The 22,268-nt window shown below is 49.5% G+C and overlaps 1 pseudogene; it reads right to left on the bottom strand.

Moving 5' to 3' along the window:
• Window positions 1-19,476: 19,476 nt before the first annotated feature.
• On the bottom strand, window positions 19,477-21,822 carry LOC112902078 (annotated as a pseudogene).
• Between the last annotated feature and the right edge of the window lie 446 nt (window positions 21,823-22,268).

Below are 22,268 nucleotides of genomic sequence, written 5' to 3'. Positions count from 1 at the left end.
GGATCTGGACTTGCTGCTCCAAGACAGAAATCCTGAAGCCACCGCGTGTCGGGGGGCTTCGGGTTGTTCTGATCCCGGTGATTTGATGATCACCTCCTTGCCAAAGGGGCGCATTGTGCATTGGAGGGGCATGATGCTTTCCAATCTACTCGAGGTAGAGGGTCGGCTTGTGGCTCACCTCGAGCCATTGCCTTTCCAAGAGGGCAGGCCATTGGCCACCGCAGCGGAGGGGTCGACTGAACTAGTCGACGAAAGTTCTCATGAGCTTTCCTCCTGTCAGGTGTTAATGGCCGAAGAAGGCGAGGATGGTGGGGACCTTCCCATCGACAACTTCGAAGCGATCTCCGAAGATGAGATCACGACCAACGTCGGTGACGAGAACGACGCCGATCGTGAGGCGCGGAGGGCCAGGAACAGGGCCCGCACAATCCGGTGGAGGAGGGCCAATGAGCGAAGGCGATCTATGCATCGTGAGCTCGATCCTGAGTTTGCTGCCGTAAGCGAGCGGGGTTTCAGGACTCGGGTGGCCAACATCGTCAGGGTGACGGCCATCCTCGAGCGCAGCCATGATCCGGAGGTACGTCAAGCACTCCTCTACGCGCAGAGGGCTTGGATCCAGCTGGATCAACACAATCCGGCGTCCATCATCCGGGAGGAACGCGCGGACGAGAGTCGAAGTCAGGCTCGCAGTCGAACGGCTGGTGGCCGTCTTCAACATCAGATCAGCAATGACAACGCACGTGGGAGCCAGGCCCCTGTCGGGAGGCAACAGCCACCGCAAGGGGGTCATCTACGTCAGGCCAATCGACGACCTCCTCCGGAGGACCTGCGCCAGCACATCAATGAAGGTTGCGACGCGCGCACCGTGATCTCCTCCAGGCGCAAGACCCGCGAGGAAGTCAAAACTGAAGGTACTGACTGTAGCGATCGATTCCCTGCTTTTTCTGCTCGTTTCAGCAGCTACAAGTACCCAGAAGGCTTCAAGCCGATTGGTATCACCAAGTACGACGGCAAGCAGGCTCCCCAGCAGTGGCTCCGTTGCTACTCCATGGCCGTTGAGGTCGCAGGGGGCTCAAATATCACCAAATTCGTCTACTTCCCGATGGCTTTGGATCCTGCACCGCTCACTTGGCTGGAGAGCCTCGGCAGCAACTCCATCAACTCCTGGGAATGACTTAAGAAGGTCTTCATCGATAATTTCCAGGGAGCGATTACCTATGCAGGTACTCGACACGATCTTGCCCAGTGCAAACAAGAACGTAACGAGCTTCTGCGGTCCTACACGCGTTTCTTCTTCGACGTTCACGCCACCATCGCGAACATCTCGGAGGACGACATCATCGACTGCTTCTACAACGGCATCACCGACCCGGCCATATACAGGGATTTCAGGCGGAACAGGCTTAAAACTGTTGCGGGCCTTCGTGATATGATGCATGATTGGTCCGAGCAGGAGGAGAAGATGCGGGAGCGGTTCCCGCGGCGTCAAGACAGCAATCTGCGGCGCCCAAACGACAACCACAGCAACAAAGGCCAGCGGGACTTTTCGGGGCCACCCCGGAAACGAAAGCCAGATGATGTCATCGCGGCTATCGATCGTCCTTCGCGGGGCAAGAAGTCGACGACGCAGGAGGAGTTCGAGAAGCTCCTGCAGAAGAAGTGCCCATGGCATCCGGGCACTAGCCACGCTGCCATCGACTGCTATCACCTCCGGAGGACGTTCAGCAACTCCGGTGGCGGAAAGAAGAACAAGAAGCCTGCTGACAAAGAACCCGAGGATGATGATCAAGAGGATCACGGGCGCAACCCAAAATTTCAAGACGCTTCAAAGGTTGTCAACGTCATCTTCGGGGGAGATGAGGATTTTTGTTCCAGGCGGGATCAGAAGCTGCTCCTCCGGGAGATTTTGTCCATCGAGCCGGCTGTTCCATGACCACTCCGTTGGTCGGAGGTCCCCATCTCGTTCTCCCGTGATGATCAGTGGACGAGCTTTTCAGAGCCCGGCAAATTCCCCTTGGTCCTGGATCCGGTGGTGGCGGAGGTCAAGCTCACCAAGGTCCTCATCGATGGTGGGAGCGGGCTCAATCTCATCTTTGTCAGCACTTTGAAGAAAATGGGCCTGGACTTCAAGGATATGCTGGTTCCCAGCAAGTCCCCCTTTTACGGCATCGTCCCAGGTAACGCGGCGCACCTGCTTGGTACGGTGGTCCTTCCAGTCACCTTCGGCACGAAGGAGAATTATCGTACCGAGTTCATCAAATTCGAGGTGGCTACTTTGGACTCTTCTTACCATGCAATACTGGGTCGTCCGGCACTTGCCAAGTTCATGGCAGTGCCACATTATGTCTATCTGCTTCTTAAGATGCCAGGACTCGGTGGAGTGCTCACCCTCCGCGGCGACTTGAAGAAGTCATACGATTGTAATCAGGAGGCAATCCAATACCGCGTGCCAGATGCTTCGGGAGAAGTACTCACGGCCGCGCAGCAGCTCTCCCAGACCGGGCTGGAGATTCCTTCGAAGAAGGCCAGCAAGTCGAGCATCCAGTCGACCGATGATGTGGCCCTCAAGACGATCCAGTTTCAGGAGGGAGATTCATCTAAAACCGCTGTCATCGGTGCGGGTTTAGGTGCCAAATAGGAACTCGCGCTCGTCAGCTTCCTTCGGGCTAACCGAGACATATTCGCATGGAAACCAGCGGATATGCCAGGGGTGCCCAGGGAGTTGATCGAGCATGCTTTGAATGTACACCCGAAGGCTACGCCTAAGAAGCAACGCCTGCGGAGGTTTGCCCACAATAAGCGTGAGGCCATTAAACGGGAGATTGCTAAACTTCTCGTGGCTGGATTCATTAAAGAAGTAATCCATCCAGAGTGGGTAGCGAATCCCGTTCTTGTAAAGAAAAAGAACAATGAATGGAGAATGTGTATCGACTACACTGATCTCAACAAGCATTGCCCAAAAGACCATTTTGGGCTGCCGCGCATTGACCAAGTTGTCGATTCGATGGTTGCTTGTGTCCTTCTCTGTTTTCTTGATTGTTACTCAGGATATCATCAGATCGCGCTCAAGGAGGAGGACCAAATCAAGACTGCTTTCATCACCCCGTACGGGACTTCCGCCTACAACACAATGTCCTTCGGGTTGAAAAACGCAGGAGCAACATACCAGTGTGCGATCCAGATATGTTTCACGGATCAGCTGCATCAGAATATTGAGGCCTATGCGGATGATGTGGTCATCAAGACCAGGGATTCCGATAACTTGATCGCAGATTTGGAAGAAACATTTAGCAGTCTGCGCAGATTTCGGTGGAAACTCAATCCCACCAAGTTCGTCTTCGGAGTACCTTCAGGGAAATTGCTCGGGTTCATCGTCAGCAACCGGGGCATTGAAGCCAACCCTGTAAAGATCACGGCCATCACTGATATGGAGGCTCCAGCCACAATCAAGGATGTGCAAAAGTTAACAGGTTGTACGGCGGCTCTGAACAGGTTCATCTCTTGACTTGGGGAGAGAGGACTACCTTTTTTCAAGCTTCTGAAACGCCAAGATAAGTTCCAATGGACGGAGGAGGCCGAGCGGGCATTGCAGGATCTGAAACATCATCTTCAGTCACCTCCGATCCTCTCGGCACCGTTTCCCGGGGAGGATCTACTACTTTACATTGCGGCGACAACCCATATTGTCAGCAGTGCTATTGTAGTCGAGCGAGGCGAGGAAGGCCATGTGTTTGGACTGCAGAGGCCTGTCTACTTCATCAGCGAGGTCCTCTCCGAATCCAAGGTGCGGTATCCTGCTGTTCAAAAGCTTTTGTATGCAATCTTGATCACATCGAGAAAGCTACGCCATTACTTCGATGAGTACAAGATCACTGTGATCACGGACTTCCCGCTGGCGGATATCCTTCATAATCAAGATGCCACGGGGCGCATATCCAAGTGGGCAGTGGAGCTAGGAGCTTTGTCAATTGACTTTAAGCCACGTACTGCAGTCAAGTCACAGGCTCTAGTCGACTTCATGGCTGAATGGAGGGAGAATCAAGTCCCAACCCCAGTGGACAAGCCAGAGCACTGGACCATGTATTTTGATGGGTCCCTCAAGCTCGATGGCGGCGGCGCTGGTGTTCTACTTATTTCTCCGTGAGGAGAATAGTTGAAATATGTCCTTCAGATCCTGTGGGCGGTATCCAACAATGAAGCCGAGTATGAAGCTTTACTTCACGGGCTCCGTTTGGCGATATCACTAGGGATCAAGCGACTACTTGTATATGGCGACTCTCTTCTTGTTGTTCAGCTGGTCAACAAGGAATGGGACTGCAACAAGGAGACAATGGATGCTTATGTACAGGAAGTGCGCAAACTGGAAAGCAAATTCTCCGGCCTGGAGGTTCATCATGTATTGCGGGAGCACAATGTTGGCGCGGACACCCTGTCCAAACTGGGGTCCATGCGTGCCCAGGTCCCGTCGGGAGTCTTCGTCCAGGAGCTCAAACAGCCATCCATCAAGTCCTCTCCGCAGGTAACCATCGACATGGGTCCCCAACAACTCGATCGAGAGGTCATGGTGCTGGAAGAGGACTGGCGAGGGGCTTTTTCGACTTCATTCGAGATCAACGACTACCAGCGGGAATCGACGCCAAGAGCGCAGAAGCAGCACACATCTTGCGAAGAAGCAAGGGTTTCGTCCTGGTCGACGGCAAGCTCTATCGGCGTGGCGCTCGGTCAGGAGTTCTCATGAAGTGCGTCACAAAGGAAGATGGTTACGACATACTGCGGGAGATCCACGATGGCGTCTGCGGCAACCATGCGGCTTCAAGAACGCTGGTGGGGAAAGCATACAGGGCCAGTTTCTGGTGTCCCACCGCAGTGACCGACGCGGAGGATCTCGTGCGCAGGTGCCAAAATTGTCAATTCTTCGGCAAACAGACGCATGTTCCAGCTCACAGCCTCATCACCATACCGCCATCCTGGCCTTTTGCCTGTTGGAGTCTTGACATGATTGGGCCCTTCACGACGGCGCCTGGCGGTTTTACCCATGTTCTGGTGGCTATCGACAAGTTTACTAAGTGGATCGAGTACAAGCCGATAGCCAAGCTCACGCCAGATCGGGTCGTCGACTTCATCTCAGATATTTTGCATCATTTCAGCTTCCCCAACTCCATCATCACGGACTTGGGGTCAAACTTCACGGCAAACCAGTTCTGGAAGTTCTACGAGAATGCTTGCATCGAAGTTAAATATGTCTCGGTCGCACACCCAAGAGCTAACGGACAAGTCGAAAGGGCGAACGGCTTGATCATTGACGGCCTCAAGAAGAGACTTTATGATGAAAATAGTAAGAAGGGAGGCAAATGGGTGCATGAGCTACCACATGTCGTCTGGGGGCTTCGGACTCAGCCGTCCAAAGCCACAGGTCAAACACCCTTCTTCCTTGTATATGGATCTAAAGCCATTCTACCAGCCGATATCATGTGGAAGTCTCCAAGGGTCGAAATGTACAATGAAGGTGAGGCGGACGAGGCGCGGCAGTTAGAGCTCGATTCCGTGGAAGAAGCTCATTGCACCGCTCTTGTCCAGTCGGCTCAGTACCTGCAGGGGATCCGGCGATATCATGATCGCAACGTCAGGGAGCGGTCATTCAATGTGGGCGAATTGGTCCTGCGTCGTATTCGGGACGAATCTGGCCTACACCAGCTCAACTCAAGGTGGGAGGGCCCTTTCATCGTCAAGAAGGTCACAAGGCCAAGGTCTTATCGACTACAATTCCCTGAGGGTCACGATGTCCCGAACTCCTGGAACATTCAGAACCTGCGCAAGTTCTACCCTTAAGTCGAGGCCCGGTGATCGCTGAATCCCCGGGGGGCTCAGAAGATCTTTTCTCCCCGTGTCAATTTGGAGGCTATGAGCCACATGACTCGGTTTGTACATGCCTTTTTACCTACACGATGGCCAAGGTCACGTGCAAACACATATATAAATCGACTTCTTGTCGAGAATGATGCGGGGGCTACAGCCACGATCATCTCCCTTCGACTTTCGTTCATGGCGGAACCCTCGGCCCCGGCTAACTCCTCTGCATATCGAGTCCCGCCGCGACCTCGGAGGGTCGCACGCGACAGCGGTCGCATTTTTTCCAACACAGTCGACCCGCTCGACTGGCTTAATAGCAGTACGCTGGAAGGGCTCGCATAAAGAGCTATCTCGACTACATCCTGAGTGGCTGCACTCAGAACAGTCTTGTTTCTGCCAAAACGAATGGCAAACCCGCGGCACCGCCCGCACCTGCTCCTAGCAAGCTTGGTTCGTCCGTCCGGTTCCTACCTAGCTTACGGAACACGCTCACAGCAGGAGCGACTTTCGACTACACTCCTAGTCACCGCACTCGGGGTAGTCCTATTTTTTCTGCCCTACGCACGGCAACCCCGCGATTATGCTCGCGTTCTTTCCTAACATGTTTAGACCCGCTCGACTGAGTTGTGGCTAATCTGTTGGACGAGTTTCAGCTCCCCTTCGGGTGGTTGCACCCAGGGAAGCGTCTACTACTTGAGCCTTGAAAGCTTGGACCCCATTTCAGCTAAGGCACACATACAAGTAGAGATATCGCATGAAATATTTACATAAGGGAACAATTACTTGTTTCTCATACCCTAATCCTGCAGTACACTGTGTACAATTTGTTCTACTATAGGTTGGGCCTCTCGCAGGTACTCATCGAATCGCTCGTCCGTGCAGTCCGCCGCCATCCCCTGCGCAAAAATGTCCAGCCGCGCGTTTGGCAAGAAGGACTTTACATACGCGAGGGCATTGCTCACGCATGCGACTGGAGCCTCAGACAAGAACTTGAGCACTTTCTTCGGGGCTTCGCGGAGACCTCCAGCAGGGGCTGCGGGCCCGCTTCGCCTTCTTCTGGGGGATCCACCATGTCCACCAGCTCCTGGGCGGCCCCCCGGAGGTCCTCCAGCTCCTTACGTAGCTGCTCGTCCTTCTCGCCCAGCGCTTTGACTTGCTGAAGGCAGTCGACGAACTATCGTTCAGTATCGCCAATCACCTTCTGCAGCCTTTCGACATCATCTGTACGACGATACAGCATATTCTTCACGTTAGTAAGCAGCTCCTCTTTTTGTTTCATTACTTTCCTAAGCTCTGCGGTGAGGGTATTTCAGCATCTAAGGGGAGTTACCAAGGAAAAGTACTCGAGGGAAGCGAGGGCTTACCTTGGTGCGCTTTCTTCTCTGCCTTGAGCTGCTCCTGGTGCTCTGCTTGTTGCTCCTTGAGCTGTTTCTGGAGCTCGGAGTTGGCCTTCTCGAGGTTTTTCAGGTCATTCTTGAGCAGCCAAGTCTCTCGAGTTCTTTCATGCTTCAGCATGTCCAGCTCTCGCTGCAGATCGCAATTCTTTGTAATTTCCTCGGAGACGCGCTTGTCCAGAGCAGCTAACTCTCGCGCATCACTCACAACCGCGCTGAGCTTCTCTGACTTCTTCTGGGACTTGGTGATTACATGCTGCGCAAAAGGCGGAGATTGAGTCATAACAGCTCACCAATATGCACAGCCGGAACATTACCCCAGTATTACCATGGAAAAATCGTATAACTCCTTGAAGGTGCTCTTGAAGGTCTTCAGATTTTCTGCCGTCAGCAGGGGGTCGTCCACCAGGTCGGTGGTGATGACGTTCTTGTACCCTGGCCCGGCCCTTAGCATCTCACGGGGATTCCCCGAGGACCCGGCGACATCTCCGGGCGGTGGTTGCTGGACACCTCCAAGTATACAATGTAGTCAATACATTGTGCCTCGCCCTCGGTAACCAGTCACGGGCAGATAAGCGCGTACCTGTGCCATCGGTAGGAGCGGCGTCAGGTGTTACGACTTGTTCTCCGCCACCAGGTTCGGCTCCGTCATGTCGGAGCTCGGGAGGTGGCAAGTCGGGAAGCGCCGCATCTGCCTTAGGGGCCACCTCCGTGGGTGCTGGCCCTCCAGGCGCCGAGGGCTCGGAGGCTGCAGCAGTCGGGGCAGGCTCCGCACCGTAGGGATCAGCTCGGGTTGATGGCTCTAGGGCCGCGGTAGCCGTGCCTGGGTCCAGCCGAAGTTGCACTGCGCTTGCCGCCCTGATGATGTCGAAGACATTGTTATCCAAGCTGGCAAGAGCAGGATTTTCAAGTGACCGGAGGAAAACTTACAGTGTCGACTTCTTTTTGGCGGACTTCTTCACCTGCAAGGCCCGTCGAGGAGTACTTGTTGCCGGTGGCGAGGCTTGGTCGGCCAATTGAGTGGTCCCCGCCACGGCAATAGTCACTGCAGCGATGGCAGATGGGCCTGTTTCCACCCTTTCGGGCTCGGTCCCGGGTGGCAGAGCAGGAAGACTACAAGTGGACACTGTCAGTATTCAGTACCATTGATACTTAGCAATTCGTCAAAATAGCAAGTCAGTACCTGGTGGACTCGACTTCTTGCGCCTTGCGTTTGCGCACCAGTCGTTGGCCCTTGTGAAACAGTGGTAGAGCGCTGGTCAACTCCACGCCCTGGTCGGAGGAGTTGTCCCGGCGCGGTCCTCCTTCGGCTTCTTCTCCCGCCTGCGAGCCTACGCATTCGGCGGACTCGCTGCTACCTTGAGCTGCAGCAAGGAGAGCCTTCTTGGCCGCAACGGCAGCAGAGGGGAGGAGATGATCGGGTCGGGGGATGTCAGGTCGCGGCGGGTAGCTGCAGTACAGCTCCGTGTGTCCCTGCAGAGCGTTCTTCAGTTAAGTAACGGTGCAATAGCAGTTATCTTCAGCGCAAAGAAGTCGAGTACTTACCGGTTTGGGCGGATTTTGTGCAGAGAACAATGTGGGCACGTACGGCACGGCGTCCACGTCTAGTAGCACCCGCTGAATTCGCTGGAGCACGACTTCATCTGGCAAATCCTCTGCGCACATGCGAGAAGGATCAGCGGGGCCTGTGTACTCGAAGCCCAAGCAATGGCGTTGCTGGATGGGTTGGACGCGGCGTTTGTAAAATGAGAACATGACGGAGGCGCCGGTCACTCCCCTTTTCTTCTGTGCCTCGATGGTGTCCAGCAGCTCTCTGACTTGAATCATCTCCATGCCGGAGGGTTCAAGGTTCCATTCCCCCTGCACCACAGGCGGTCTGTTCGACTTCGTCGGAAGATGGGGAGCATGGTTTTCGATGTAAAACCATTGGTTTTTCCACCCAGGAAGGTTTGAGGGGAATTTGTACGAAAGGTATTTTTCGCCGGCCTGCTGTCGCAGTTGGATGCCGGCGCCCCCTACTATAGAAAGTTTCGTTGTGGTAGGTTGGGGTTTGACGCGGAAGAGGAAGCGGAATAGATCCCAGTGGGGTTCGATTCCGAGAAATGCTTCGCAGAAGTGGATGAAAATGGAAATATGGCAAATGGAATTAGGGTTGAGGTGATGGAGCTCAAGACCGTAATAATAAAGAAGGCCACGAAAGAAAGAACAAGTGGGGAGGGCCAATCCCCGTTCGGCAAAATGGAAGAATGTGACGATTTCGTCGACATTCTCCATGGGGAAAGGTTCACGGTAAGAAGGGCGCCAGTTGACAAGGTTCTTTTCTTGCAGCAACCCCTCGGAAACTAGTTTGTTCAGATTGTTGAGGGAGCACTTACTGTGTGTCCACTCCGCGGTCGATGGCTCCGCATCTTTTTTCCTTTCCTCGATCTCTGACTTCTTTGACGCCATCTCCGATGCGCTGGCCACGAGATGCTCGGGGGCTGCGGGGAGAGGGGCGGGGAGGTCGGAGCGGGAGAATCTCCTTGGGGGGATGGCGGCGGTGCTTGGCTCGGATTGGGGATTTTGGTGGCTTTTGGCGGAATGCGGTTTGAAAGCGAGGTTATTTTCCTACCATTATCGCGGGGTTAAATAACCAGCGGGGTGGGGAAAAGTTACTGTTCCGAAGTTCAGGAGTCACTTCCGGGAATATTCCGAATCTGAGGGGTCATTTGGTGGATTATTTGGATTGAATATTCGATTAATCATTTTTTTCAGGGTTTGTTAGCCCGAAAAAAGGGGTTTTTCGAATTCATAACCTAATACCCATCATTTGTACCATCGCTTTGGTAATCTCGTAAGTTGTCATAGCCTGCATGCCACGGTTATTGGATCCGTATCTCCAAATTTTGGGGGATTCGGATTCAAGGCTCGGGGGCTGCAGGGTACGTGGCATCGACTACTTATTTTTCACATTTTTTGAAGGATAAGCAGGATTACAGACAAATGGGACCCTCAGCCTGATTCTCCGATTCAACCTAAGGCTCGGGGGCTACTCCATATGGAGTGCGATTTTTAAATCGCACACCATAATGAAAATTCGGGGCATGAGCACCTCATAGCTTCGATGCAGCCAAGCAAGTACTCGAAGAAGGACTTCAAGACGAAGCTCCAGAAGAAGTCGAAGACTGCTTCGAAAGTACTCGATAAGCCTGCAATACTCAGCTACGAAGAGCTCGGGGGCTTGTCAGACCCGGGGCTACCGGGCTGGGCACGTAACGTAGTTTAAAGAGGTCTAAGAGATTAAGTTCGTCTTATCTCTTATTCATTTTGTTTATCTCTTGTTTATCCCGTTTAAATAGGAGATAGAGCTAACCGACATGGAGGGGATCTACTCGAGATATGTTCTGGTATGATCCCTCGACGGAGGTTGGTTAGCGTCTTTGTAACTCTGGCCTCTCGGATATATAAGGGAGGTCAGGGACCCCTCTAAAAACAGAAGATCATTAGGTCATTCTACACCGAAGGGAATACAAACCCCCATACAGGACGTAGGGTATTACGCTCCGTGCGGCCCGAACCTGTCTAAGTCTTGTGTTCCTTGCACCTTCGAGTTCCTGATCTCGGCGTCTCCTCACCCAAAATTTACCACCTTGGGTATATCCCTCGGTGGGCAGCCGGTTAAACACCGACAGCGTCATCTGACAGTTCCTCTGCGCACATGCGAGACGGATCTTCAGCGCCTGTGTACTCAAATCCAAGTTTGTGGTGCTGTTGGATCGGCTGGACTCGGCGTTTGAAGAAGGAGAACATAACGGACGTGCCGGTCACTCCCATTAGCTTATGAGCTTCTATGGTGTTTAACAATTCCTCGACTTGATCCATGTCCCCCCTAGAAAGCTCGATATTCCACTCCGGCCTCACAACAGGTGGATTATTTGATTTTTCTGGGAGTTGGGGCGTATGATTTTCGATATAGAATCAATGATTCTTCCATCCGGGAATGTTGGAGGGGAATTTGTATGCAAGGTACTTGTCGCCGGCCTGTTGTCTGAGCTGGATGCCGGCGCCCCCTACAACGGATGGATTCTTGGAGGTGGGCTGTGGTTTGACTCGGAAAGGGAAGCAGAAAAGATCCCAGTGGGGTTCAATTTCGAGAAAAGCTTCGCAAAAGTGAATAAAGATGGAAATGTGGCAAATGGAGTTTGGGTTGAGGTGATGGAGCTCAAGGCCGTAGTAGTAAAGGAGGCCACGGAAAAAAGAACAAGAGGGGAGGGCCAGACCCCATTCGGCAAATTGGTAAAATATGACGATTTCGTCAACATTTTCCATGGGGAAAGGATCACGAAAAGAAGGGCGCCAATTGACAAGATTCTTGTCTTGGAGCTGTGGCAGAACCGCCTGAATTACACCGGCTCAAATACGCAAGTCCTCTCTTAAGGGCTCCATCGTACTTCAAACGGTGTAACCCATTGGTCTGTCAGGTCTCCGCTCGATACAACCACGGTTCAACAGGAACGAAGCAGGTTTACCTCGCACGAAGGCGAGTTTACAATTACAGTACAGCTCATTAACTTTTAATTTACAGATAAGCAAATATTATTACAAACCTTGTTCAAACTGCAAATAAAACTTATACAAACAGTGTTTAAACTGACAAGCGGAACAGCTTGTCCAAGCGTACAGTGGAAGGAAAAGAACACGCGACTATACGCGTCGCAAGGGTTGACACCATGCTCAGCCCAAATCCTGATGTCACTCAGGAGGGTTACTGCCAGCCGGGGACGGATCCCACTCCACGGACCAGCCAAAAGGAACGGATGTTGGCCATGTAGGGTTGTCCGTGGGGTTCTCGAAGGCTATACCTGGAAAAGATACTAGCAAGACTGAGTATTCTAATACTCAGCAAGGCTTACCCGGGGTTGGGTATACATAGCCCGTAACTAGACTTATGAAGGCATTGTAAGGGCTCTAGGTTTATTTTTAGCTGAAAAGCAACAAAGAGTATGAACTACTTTCAAATTTTAGCTTTCATATTCTAGTTGATTATCCATTCTAGGTTAGCACCTACACTAAGCAAGCAAGGTAGAGATTATCATTCATCAAGATTTTTCCATCATTAGTTACACTTCTTACTCTATGTGGCAAAAGGGATAAGCAGTCTCAATTTCCGCGAGAAACGGACGATTCTGAATCGAATTTCAACCTTGCAAGGGTAAACCTAACTCACACGCTTGGAACATCCAACGAAATTTCCGAAGCAACCGTTTGCCTCCCATTCCGGGTCGTGGAATAGGGCCACCACAAGCGACTGTAGGACCGTACGCACACCAATTGTGCAGGACATACGTCTGTAGCACGACTACATGATCCTATATTCCTGTCTGCCTTGAAGAACGTACTCCCACACGTCGGTGCGTGTGAACATAAAATAAAGATCGAGTGGTGGGAGGTATGTCCACTTGCCGGGCCGATTGGTTACTAGGCTTACCGCTTTACCATATTTCGCGGCATGTGGTTAGTACTTTCAAACGCTTAGCCGCTACTACCACACATATCGACCTTATCAACTTTTAACCAAACAGACAGGATAAAACTTCAGGTCATGCTACAGCACATGACCTTATCCATCATCCTTATAGTGATTGCAGAATAGTAAACATGCAACTCCTAAATCGCGCGAGTGATAGGAAATCACTCGACTTTTACCGGCCCTATTTAGCAGAGCGTCTAATGCGATAAGGACTCGGATACAATACATTGGATTCCTAAGATCTTATGCAACTAGGGTTTCATTTCAACTCCTAGACGTAATGCAAGATAGGTAATATAATAATGAGATTGTAATAAATTAAAAAACTAGGGTATGCATCGGAGCTTGCCTTCTTGAGTAGGGTTGGGGGCAGGAGTGTCAGAGGCTTCCGAACTTTGGTTCGGAGCTTCAGTTAGTTCCTCGGCGACTTTCGTGGGGTCTTCAGAAAACCCTTGGTCTTTTCCCAGCACCAACTCGTAGTCTCCGTCGTCGAGCGTCGTTGAATCTATATGATATGCAACAGTTTATTTGAGATGGTGTTTGAGTTAAATATTTCATTTCACGATAAAGTTGCAATCCAAAAACTAATACACATGAACTCAAGAAACAAGGGGGGGTTTAGTCTTGAAAATTGTAATTATAGACTACTTAGCAACACATTAGATCATGACAACAAGATCTAATTAATTAAGCCTAAGGAACATGCTTAATTAATTTCAAAATATTTCAAATTTGAATTGCCCAAATTCAAAAGAACTTAAAATATAAAACAGTTTTAGGTTTGAAATTTTAACACAAGTTCACATATGACCTATAGAAGCTACTTACCAAAAATCATAATAAACAAAGCTAGCATGTAGAGGTTATACACAAAACATCTCTTAACCTTAGATCTAAAATAGGTTCAAAAGTATTTGGTTTCAAACTAAACTTTATTAACAAAATTTGTAGGGCTTGAAATCTAGTTTCCAACAAAATTAGTTTTGCAATTTTTGGAGTTTTCTATAGTTTTCTATGAATTTCACAAGACAACAGCACTAATCACATGAAATAACAAAAAGGGCTTTGCACAGAGGTCCGAGGTGGGGATGGACCGGTGCAAAGTGACCTACAGAAGCTACTGAACACGATGGAGGGTGATGTGCTCGAGGAGCAGTGGCGGAACACGGCCGGCGGCGAGCAATGGCGGCGGCCGCGTCGGGGCATCGTCGTTCCCGGCGAGGGGCCAGCAAACACGAGTAAGCAAGGCGCGCACAAGCACCGGTGAGCTGCGGGGAGTCGACCTGAGTACCTGGATGGGCTGGAGATCAAGCAGAAGGGGCTGTTGACGGTGAGGTCGAGCTCGGGCGGCTCCGGTGAGAGTCGGCTCGGGGTGGGGGCGATTCCGGCGAAAGGAGGCCGGGGGTTGGACCGGATCAGGTCGGGGGGGCTAGTGGAGGAGGTGGGGAAGCGGTGGGTGGCTGGAATTTGGGCGGGGTAGAGTGGTCGTGGTGAATTCCGGTGAGGAGCACGGGCGGATTTCGGTGGCGCAAGGAGGAAGAGAGCTCGCCGGCACCGCGGTCGGGCTGTTTCGATGGAAGAAGCTGGGATTGGATCACGGCAGTGCTATTGGTGCTTTGACTCGGGGATGGGGAGCGGCGGTGGGAGCTGCCGACGGTGAGCAGGAACGGCGGCGGTGATCGGGCAGGGGGGGTGATCGGAGCAAGGAAATTGGAGGGGAAAAGAAACTTGCAACGGCCAGAGTGTGTGCTAGAGGAGCTAGAGAAGACGCCCGGGGTCCAGAAGAACTGTACCCATGCTCAAGCAGGTGCTGGCGCCACGGCGGCGCATGTGGCAGCCGCGGCGGAGCTCGGGCAGGAGCTTTGCGATGTGGAAACCGCACAAGCAGGCCAGCACGAGGTCGGGAGGGCGGCGGCGCAGCTGAGGGATGATGCGTGGGATGTCAGAAGGCAGGAGGTGGCGCGGAAGACGCTGCGACGGCGAGCGGCGGTGATGTGCAGCTCGGGCAGGAGGCGGGCGACGTGGCCGAGCGAGGAGGGGCCAGCGCGGGGGCGGAAAGCGGCGGGGCAGAGGTCAGGGCGACACATGCACGCGCGCAGAGGGCTGCGGGAGCAGCAGAGGCGGCGCACATGTCCGAACAGTGGTGGCGGCGTGTGGCAGAGGAGAAACAGAGGAGGGAGAGAGAGAGGTAGACGAAGGAGGACTCAAATGCAATTTTAGAGAAATGCAGGGACCTTACTGTAATGTATCAATATCTTTTAAATCAGTGCTCGAATGGAGATGGGCCCAAAAGCAAAAGTGTATGATTTTTCAAGATCTACAACTTTGCTTTAGGGTTCATCTGCACAAGAGCAACAGTCTTGAAATTAAAACAAAACTTAGCAAAGTTTTCAAACTTTATATAAATCCTATATAAAAACTACATTAGATCTACATCCTAGGTGTAGTTTTACATACATTTACGATTTAAAGGCAAGTTTTCAACTTTTGCAAAGCAACCCTCATACTTTTGAATTTTATCCTCCAAGTTCACCCATTTAGCACAAAAGGACCTTTAGTAAAATGTAATTATATAAGTAACCCTTTTCCCTTAGCACTGAAATTCCTAATTACACTTTTACCATATTTTGTACATAATAACACACTGAAAATCTAGAGTGTGACCATACTAATTACCTGAGTGTCACAGGAGCAATCCCTCAGAAACTAGCCTATTGAGATCGTTGAGGGAGCACTTACTGTGTGTCCACTCTCCGGTCGGCGGCTGCGCCTCCTTCTTCCCTTCTTTCTCCGATTTCTTGGGCGCCATCTCCGGATCCGCTCACCACGAGTTGCTCAGGGGCTGCGGGGAGAGGGGCGGGGAGATCTGGGGGATTGGGATTTCTTCGGGAGGACGAAGGCGGCGCGCAGCTCTATTTGGGGATTTTTTGGCAGTTCTTGGCGGATTGCAGATTGGAAGCACAGTGTTTGCTTGGTGTTACTGCGGGGTTAAATAACCAGCGGTTGGGGTAAAGTTCTACTGTTTCGAAATTGAAGAGTCGTTTCAGGGAATATTCGGAATATGAGGGGTCATTTGGTGGATTGTTTAGACAAAGTATTTGATTAATCGTTTTTTCAAGGTTAATTATCCCGAAAAAAGGGGTTTTCCGAATTCCAGATCTAATTTTCATCATTTGTACCATCACATCAGTTATTTATTCTAGGATATTTTTACACTGCATGCCACGACTTTTGGATCCTTATTTCCACACCTGAGAGATTTGGATTCAAGGCTTGGGGGCTGCGGGGTACGTGGCTTCGACTACTTATTTTTTCGAATTTATTTGAAAAAGTAAGTAAGAAAGATTCAAGTTTAATGCAACCCTCAGCCTGATTCTCCGATTTAACCTAAGGCTCGGGGGCTATACCATATGGAGTGCGATTTTTCAATCGCACACCATATTAAAAATATAAATCGGGGCATGAGCACCTCATAGCTTCGATGCAGCCAAGTAAGTACTCGAAGAAGAACTTTAAAATGGAGCTTCAGAAGAAGCCAAGGACTACATCGAAAGTACTCGAGAAGCCTGCAGTACTCAGCTACGAAGAGCTCGGGGGCTTGTCAGACCCGAGGCCACGGGACTGTGTATGTAACGTAGTTTAAACAGGCTTAAGAGATTAAGTCCATCTTATCTCTTGTTTATCTCATTTATTTCTTATTTATCTCAAATGAATAAGAGATAAAGCTAGTGGGTACAGAGAGAATCTACTTGAGATTTGTTCTGGTATGATTCCTTGGCTGGTATCGGTTAGGATTCTTGTAACCCTGACCTCCCGGATATATAAGGGGGGACAGGGACCCTCTCAAAACAGATCATCAAGGTCAATCTACACCCAAGGCAATACAAACCACCACACAGGACGTAGGGTATTACGCACCTCGCGGCCCGAACCTATCTAAGTTTTGTGTTCCTTGCACCTTCGAGTGCCTGATCTCGGTGTCTCCTCACCTAAAACTTACCACCTTGGGCATATCTCTCGGTGGGCAGCCGGTTAAACACCGACACCGTCCGCCCCCCCCCCCAGCGAATCCGACGCCCAGGCCCCAGCGCCGACCCCCGCGCGGATATATCTGCGGATATCCGTTACCCGCGGGTAACGGATATGGATACGTTTTGCTATCTGTTGCGGGTAATGGGTATAGGTTCGGGTATAGTTTTGCTATCCGTTTGGCAGTTCTTGGCGGATTGCAGATTGGAAGCACAGTGTTTGCTTGGTGTTACCGCGGGGTTAAATAACCAGCGGTTAGGATAAAGTTCTACTGTTTCGAAATTGAAGAGTCGTTTCAGGGAATATTCGGAATATGAGGGGTCATTTGGTGGATTGTTTAGACAAAGTATTTGATTAATCATTTTTTCAGGGTTAATTGTCCCGAAAAATGAGGTTTTTCGAATTCCAGATCTAACTTCCATCATTTGTACCATCACACTGGTAATTTACCATGTGGGCATTTTTACACTGCATGCCACGACTTTTGGATCCTTATTTCCAAATTTGAGAGATTTGGATTCAAGGCTCGGGGGGCTGCGGGGTACGTGGCATCGACTACTTATTTTTTCAAATTTGTTTGAAAAAGTAAGTAAAAAAGATTCAAGACTAATGCGACCCTCAACCTGATTCTCCGATTCAACCTAACGCTCGGGGACTACTCCATATGGAGTGCGATTTTTCAATCGCACACCATACCAAAGAAATGATTCGGGGCATGAGCACCTCATAGCTTCGATGCAGCTAAGTAAGTACTCGAAGAAGAACATTAAAATGGAGCTTCAGAAGAAGCCGAGGACTATATCGAAAGTACTCGAGAAGCCTGCAGTACTCAGCTACGAAGAGCTCGGGGGCTTGTCAGACCCGGGGCCACGGGACTGTGTATGTAACGTAGTTTAAACATGCTTAAGAGATTAAGTCCGTTTTATCTCTTATTTATCTCATTTATCTCTTATTTATCTCGAATGAATAAGAGATAAAGCTAGTGGGTACAGAGGGAATCTACTTGAGATTTGTTCTGGTACGACTCCTTGGCTGGTATCGGTTAGGATTCTTATAACCCTGACCTTCCGGATATATAAGGGGGGACAGGGACCCTCTCAAAACAGATCATCAAGGTCAATCTACACCCAAGGCAATACAAACCACCACACAGGACATAGGGTATTACGCACCTCGCGGCCCGAACCACGGTAGCATGGGCAGGGTCAACCTCCCACACGCGCGCCGGCTCGCTGACACGCTCCGGCCACTGCTCCGCGGGAACCCACCACTCATGGAAGGCCCCACCCCGCTTCGGGAGACAGGCAGCAATGACTGCGGCCTCTACGTCCTGGCAGTGTCCCAGGCCATCTGCACCTGGTGGAGGGACAGGGGGCGTAATGGTAGCAGCAACTCTTGGTTCCCGGCGGTGCTAGCGGATGTCAATGCGGCGAGAGTTTCGACCATGAGGGAGGAGTTGCTGCGCACTTTCAAGGACCAAATGATAGGAGGTGCTCCATCATCAAGCCAGTGAGGAGTTGAGAATGGACTGTGTAAGAGCTTGACCCCTCTGTTCAGTGTTTCTGTTGTTGCACAACTTGTGCATGATGTAGCTTACTATCCAGCAACATTGACATGTCTAACAGATGAGGGCTTCTGCTGCTGAACCTCCCTCATTGTTGAGAAGGTTAATTTGTTGCGAGTGAAAAAGTTTACTCCATTTATTGGCTCATTGCAGTTCCCAATTACATTTTGGGTTTGGCTCATGCATGCCATGTAGGTGAAGGCACATTGGTGCGTTTGCCTGTGTACAAATTGGCAGGTGGAAAAAGAAATACAATACCTTTCTCGTACTGCTTGTTTGTTAGGTTGTTTTGTGCTCATTTCAGTCCCTCATTTTATGAGATGGAATCATGGAAAAAATTCCACTAAACATTGCCTGCCCTGTTGACAAAATACATTAGTGTTTTGAGCTGGATACCTGAGCATGCAAGAATATTTCAGCATGAACATACCTTTGCTGCTAGCTATTTGTGCTAATATGCTGGAAAAATATTTCAATTTGAACGAACATACCAGCCATTAGGGGAAAATATGATGAACAGAGATTAATTGACGTTCTACGAAACCGTATGAAAATTATAATACCGTTCATCATATAATTTCTCAGCTGTACAGCGCCTGTGTTTTGGTTATCTATGTATGATGTCTGTCTTAGGAGTATTTCCCTTGATGTCGGAAAGTCAGTTTCAGAAACTTGCAAATTTAAAACCAGCAGACAGCCAGGGAGCATCAGGAAAGTGGTACATTAGTCTTCAGCATGTAATGCTAATTTCTGCCAGTCTACAACATATAAAGCAGACCCATTTTAAGGATTTTGTACCCTGTGCATGGAATAGATACTTTAAAACTCAAAACCCTACGCAATAGACTGCACATAAATTGTCATTCATCGGGATTCTTTCCCCTAATATTATCTCATGGCTATATTCTGTAGATTGCAGAAAGTCATGGAGGCAAAAACATTTACTGAAGGGGCAAAAAAACAGAATCACCAAAATTCAGGATCATATCAACAAAAAGAAAAGGGGCACCAGAGGTTCCAGTTGAAACAGGTAATTGACTATCTGCAATCTTAGATCAATGATGACAAAAAATTATTCTAAATGTAGAAGCCAAAAGTTTATAACCCTTCTCATTTCTTTTCTTCTAAGTTCATCATCAAAGCAATCAGGTCATTGAAGAGCACCATCAAGCAGCAAGTTCGGCTCTTTGTTACAGCACATTCTTCTCCACCCCCCAAAAAAAATGTTCTTACGAATTGAATAAGACAGGATAAAATCTAGGAGCAGATATCCTCCAAAAAAGGTATGAAACAGGACTGCTGTTAGACACTTCAACTCATATGAGCCTATCATACCATACTTTCTTATTTTCTTCCCTCCAGATACATCAAGAATCTTTTGCAGTGAACTTCTTATAAAACTACAAGAGTTACAGAGAGATCACCTTTATCTTCCCAGGAACTTCGCTTATCAATACACCTACTGGTTTCTATTATTTTCTTATGAAGATATTGTTTCTTGGTTCTGACAACAACCATGGATCCTTATAGCCAACACGAGCTCAGACAAAACTCGTACAAATACAAACTTATATAAGGAGCTTCAATTCTATAAGTAAATAAGAACTGTCACACTATATACAAGACTTACATGTTACGACTGTTAACCTATGCTAAAAACAAGTGAACTTAAAAATGTGCTCAATCGAAACGACCGAACATTTGCCAGTAGTAGATCCACATAAATATCATTAATTTTTGTGTATATTTAGATTACAAAAAGGCCATGGGCTAAATGGGACCAAAGTTGACCAGGACACCATCACCAGTATAGTGGCAAAAACAAGTTTGAACTCTTGCACGTCAAATCCATGCGCATTAGCTCTGAATGCATAGCATGGACGAGCACGATCCGAACCACCTATCTGGCCAACGGTGAGGTAGACAATCATTGCAGAACCCCTCACCACAGCAACCACAAACTTGTTTAGGTCACATGGCTCAGCAATAACACCTTGAAAGAGCTCAATTTTGGGGGGCATTCGACTAACATGACAACTCAGGGAGAGATCTATGCCACTAGCATGATGCATTTGTGATATCCCAACTTGTGGCCTCCACCGCATTGCGGAGAAGAGCGAAACATATGTCCACCGCACCACAATCACCCTCAATCCGCTGTGTATAAACTCTACGGTGTAGTGAGACCAATTCGCTGAAACACGCAGCTCCGTCGATGAGCTGCAAATCGTTTTCCTGTCCCCCTCCTCTCTTGATCTTCATGTCATACTCAATGAGCACAGAAGCTCTCATCTCGATGCCTCTCTTGGGGCCAGCCATTTGTATAAACGAACTGGAATTGCCACCCTGTCGCCGCACAATGAAAGGGTCCTCCCTGGTGCGGTTGAAGATGTAGTTACGCAATGGGTTCAAGCGATCCCGGACAGCCAAGAATCCATACAGCTGAACTGGACCATCAGTGGCAGCACTAGTATGAGCCAGCTTGAGAGAGAAGATCTGCATCATGGCACATCCGCGGTGAACTTTGCAAGCCCACATGTTTGGCTGGCAGTCGGTTGGAGTCGACATCATCATTGGCTTCAGAAGGGCTGAGCAGCAATAGAGAATCATGCATAAGGATATGAAAAAAAATCAGCCCCAACTTTGTATCAAAAGGAAATAAAAAAAGAAAAATAAAATCCAAGAGGGTAGATTATAGATAGAAGCATGGTTTGAATTAGCGCACAATGCACTGCCATGGGCACAAAATTCTACTCATTTTAAACTTTTGAAAGTGTGTTCATTAATGAATTCCCAGCATTTTTCTAACCCATGAAGATGCTATCAGTTCCATAACATACTAAGCATAAAGTAGAATGGTTTGATACCAAAGAATAGAATTTTATACCGAAATCACAATGTACTAAGGGAGTAGTACAACTTGATATATAATAAAAAAAAGTCGAATTCCGTATTAATATGGTAATGTATTACGAATAGAGTTGAAGAATTGATATAAAATTGCTAAATTTGATAAATGATGAAACTTGTGCATGCGGGATATGAGAGGAAGAGAGGCAGGGGATGGGAGGCGTACTCTCTCTGGTATCGGCGACATGATAGAACCTGTGCCAAAATTGGGTGCCCCTGTAGATGGATCCGTCACCATGCTTACATCAGTCAAGCAATGCGCAGTTTATCCCGTCCCAGCTCCAAGCTAGCATACCCGACTCGTCGCCGTCTTCGTCCGACGACTCCTCCGCCTCGTCTGGCCGCCGGCGGCCGGCGTCGTCACTCTCCATCCCCTTCCCTCGTTTTCCAGTTAGACCTCGGTGAGGTTTAGTTAGGGTTCCCTCCTCTGGTTTGGCTCTCGTCCGCTTTTATCAATTTGGAGAGAGATCCGACTCCGAGCCGGTTCCGCCGCCGTGCCGCAGATGCAGATATTTATTTCACCAATCCTATCCTCTTCTCCTCTCCTCTTCGCTTCCCCAACAACAAAATGGCAATAGTAACAGATACGGGGCTGAAAGGATCGATGGACCAAGAGGGGGGGGTGAATTGGGCCTTTTTCAATTTCTAAAACAAGGTAAAACAACCTTAACCTATGCAAAAACTAGAAAGGCTCCAATTCACCAACCGGATAACTAAACAACCTACACAAGCTAGTTAAGATGAAAAGAGATAAAGCCTAGCAAGGTAGATCTAACTAGTGATTCCTAAATCAAGCACATGAATGAATTGCATGAAAGATAATGCTTGAAAAAGTAAAGTGGACAAGGGACAACCGGATTTTTCCCGTGGTATCGATGTGTTGGCACACACCCCTAATCCACGTTGTGACACTCACAAAGAGTATTGTCACCTCCCAAGTCACCAAGACGAGGGCGCTCACTAAGAGTCTCCGTTCACCATCCCGGTGTGGTGGAGATCAAGCCACGTACAA

Source organism: Panicum hallii, chromosome 8 (assembly GCF_002211085.1).
Source record: "Panicum hallii strain FIL2 chromosome 8, PHallii_v3.1, whole genome shotgun sequence".
NCBI classification, from domain to species: Eukaryota; Viridiplantae; Streptophyta; class Magnoliopsida; order Poales; family Poaceae; genus Panicum; species Panicum hallii.
The sequence above is the reverse complement of the archived record's forward strand: the minus strand, read 5'-3'. Positions and strand labels throughout refer to the sequence as shown.